Below are 2,963 nucleotides of genomic sequence, written 5' to 3'. Positions count from 1 at the left end.
AATGGGTTGGTGGTATTTCATCCAGAAGGCAATAACTTCAGAAGCCCCTCAAATACAAAAAGCTTTTCTGTCCATCTATCTCATAAGCACATGCAAAGCTCTGCCATTAAAAAAAACACTCCTAGCGTCATTCAGTGCCTGTGTCCAGTGGAGTAGTGCTTGCTCCAGGCCTGAGTAAAGTAAGGTACGTGTCACAGTGGCTGTTTAACTGAGCTCACAGCAACTCCTGCAGTAACAGAAGGCCGCAGGTGAAACATGTACAGTCCATGCTTGGTACTAGTGTCGGAAGTATGTAGGTCATTTTAAAAAAATTTATTTGGCAAGGCCTTGCACTATACTCCCTGGAGCCCCTATGTAATCCAGGCTGCCTTTGATCTAGAGATCCTCCAGCTTCAGCACGTGTGTGCACCACCTCTGTTGGCATCATTATATAGTTTTTTTTCTTTTTGTTTTTGTTTTTCTTGAGGCTGAGTCTTCTACTGTAACACATGGTAGCCTGGAACTCATGGAAATTCTTTACCATTGATGATGTAATTAACACTTCTTGGGCTTCATCTATTCAAAGTGAGTTGAGGATAGAGGTATTTATTCTGCTGGAGTAAACTGCTCAGGCCTCCAAATTTATTTAGTAATTTGCATCAAAATTACTGAGCTCTTACTTTCTCCAGTACTGGGGCTCATGAGAGAAACGGCACATTCTAAAAAGAATTGATAGTCTCTTGTCCAGAGTAGACTAAAGATACTTGTGTTTACCTTGGGTTCATTCTGATCTTGGATTTTGACTTTGCAAAGACAGTTCTTCAGAGTGTGTGGCAAGGATTCTATAGCTCTAAGAAACCTTTGTAATCACTTTGTTCTTTAAGTATAACGTTACTTCTGTCCTGCCACACATGCACAGTGGCAGTGATTTTTTTTTTAGAAGACTCATTTTTTTTTCCCCTAGATTTTTAAGTCTTTTAGCTTTTTTTGGGTGGTGATGGATTTTCTGATAAAATTTAAAGCAGCTGAGTGTATATCTTGATTTTTCTTACATGATGGCACATTTTTATCAAGTTCTCTTCATGTTAAGTAACTAAAATGGGATTCATTTTAGTATTGTTCTCGGTACTTCATGTTCCCAAGCTTTAAAGCCCTGGATCCCCGGCTAGCCCTCTTATTGATGAGCTCCTATACACACCAAACAGTCTTGGGACAGCCTCTGGAGCTTTGTGATTCGCTCCTTATGTAAATGCCTACTGGGAAGAGACTAATTTGTCACATAAATGCTTCCTTGCATTGGAAACCTCTTCTTAGATCAGTCATACTGAGCAGCACAAAAATAGATATATTCTTAATAATCATGAAGGCAAATGTGAAAATGAGACCATCAGACAGACAGCCCATTACCAACAGTATTTAATGACACAAGAAGATACTCAGAGATCCTCTTTAAGTTTTAAAACCTTGTCTAATGATTTCATATTCTTTGAGCTTTTTGGACAATGCAAGACAAGACTTTCATTTTAACAAGAACTCTCAATAATAAATGTATAAAATAAGCCAGGGGGTGCTTGTAATTATAATAATCAAATAGTTCAACACAACAAATATTGATTCAGTATACGGTAAGTCACTGCAACTAAGAAGTACTTTAAAAAAATGAGTGAAAATCATCCCTTGGCTGGAGTTTGTGATGGATATAGGATGGATTCATGGTGTGACTAACAAAGGAAGAACACGTCATCAGTGTTAACAAAAAATGCTCTGGAAATAAAGGAAACATGCAAAGAGTGGGGGAAACTATTTTACAACCAGGACGAACAGAATTTGAAAACAGATAAAGATCAACATAGTAAAAAATCACCGGATAAGACAAAAAGGTTTTCCATTTCACAAAACTGTAATTCATGTTGGCTGCAGTAGGGTTACAGGTTTTAGAATTAGAAGAGGGCAGGACCAGAGGGTTGATACGGTCCTTTCATGGGGCCACCTTTGGAGGCTCATGCTTTAAAAAAATTTTTTTTTTAATTACAACTTATTTATTTTGTATCCCAGCGGTAGCCCCCTCCCTCATTCTCCTCCTATGCTCCTCTCTCCGTCCACTGAGAGGGTTGTCCCTCCTCCCCTTCCATCTGATCCTAGCCTATCAGGTCTCAGCAGGACTGGCTGCATTGTCTTCCTCTGTGGCCTGGTAAGGCTGCTCCCCACTTAGGGGCAGGTGATCAGAGAGCCAGCCACTGAGTTCATGCCAGAGACAGCCCCTGCTGCCATTACTAGGGAACCCACTTGGACAGTGAGCTGTCAATGGCTACATCTGGACAGGGGTTCTAGGTTATCTCATGCATGGTCCTTGGTTGGCCTAAGTCTCAGAAAACACCACTGTGCCCAGATTTTTTTGGTTGTGTTGTTCTCCTTGTGGCGCTCCTGTCCTCTCCAGGTCTTTCATCTCCCCCTTCTTTCATAGGATTCCCTACACTCTGCCCAAAGTTTGGCTATGAGTCTCAGCATCTGCTTTGATACCCTTCTGGGTAGTCTTTCAGAGGCCCTCTGTGGTAGGCTCCTGTCCTGTTTTCTCCCTCTTCCGATGTCTATCCTGTTTGCCTTTCTGAATGAGGATTGATCATCTTAGGTTCCTCCTTGTTTTGCTTTTTCAGGTGTACAGATTTCAGTATGATCATCCTATATGTCCAATATCCACTTATAAGTGAGTATACACCATGTGTGTCTTTCTGCTTCTGGGGTACCTCACTCATGATGATCTTTCCTAGTTTCCACCATTTGCCTGCAAATTTCCTTGTTTTTAATTGAGTAGTATTCCATTGCCTAAATGTCTGGTTTTGTTGGAGGAAGTATGTCACTGTGGAGGGAGCCTTTGAGGTCTAATATGCTCAAGTTATGCCCAGGGTGGCACACAGTCTCTTCCTCCCAATCCAGATGTAGAACTCTCAGCTCCTTCTCCACACCATGTCTGCCTTACATACTGC

This window comes from Meriones unguiculatus, chromosome 3 (assembly GCF_030254825.1).
Source record: "Meriones unguiculatus strain TT.TT164.6M chromosome 3, Bangor_MerUng_6.1, whole genome shotgun sequence".
In the NCBI taxonomy this organism is placed as follows: domain Eukaryota; kingdom Metazoa; phylum Chordata; class Mammalia; order Rodentia; family Muridae; genus Meriones; species Meriones unguiculatus.
The sequence above is the reverse complement of the archived record's forward strand: the minus strand, read 5'-3'. Positions refer to the sequence as shown.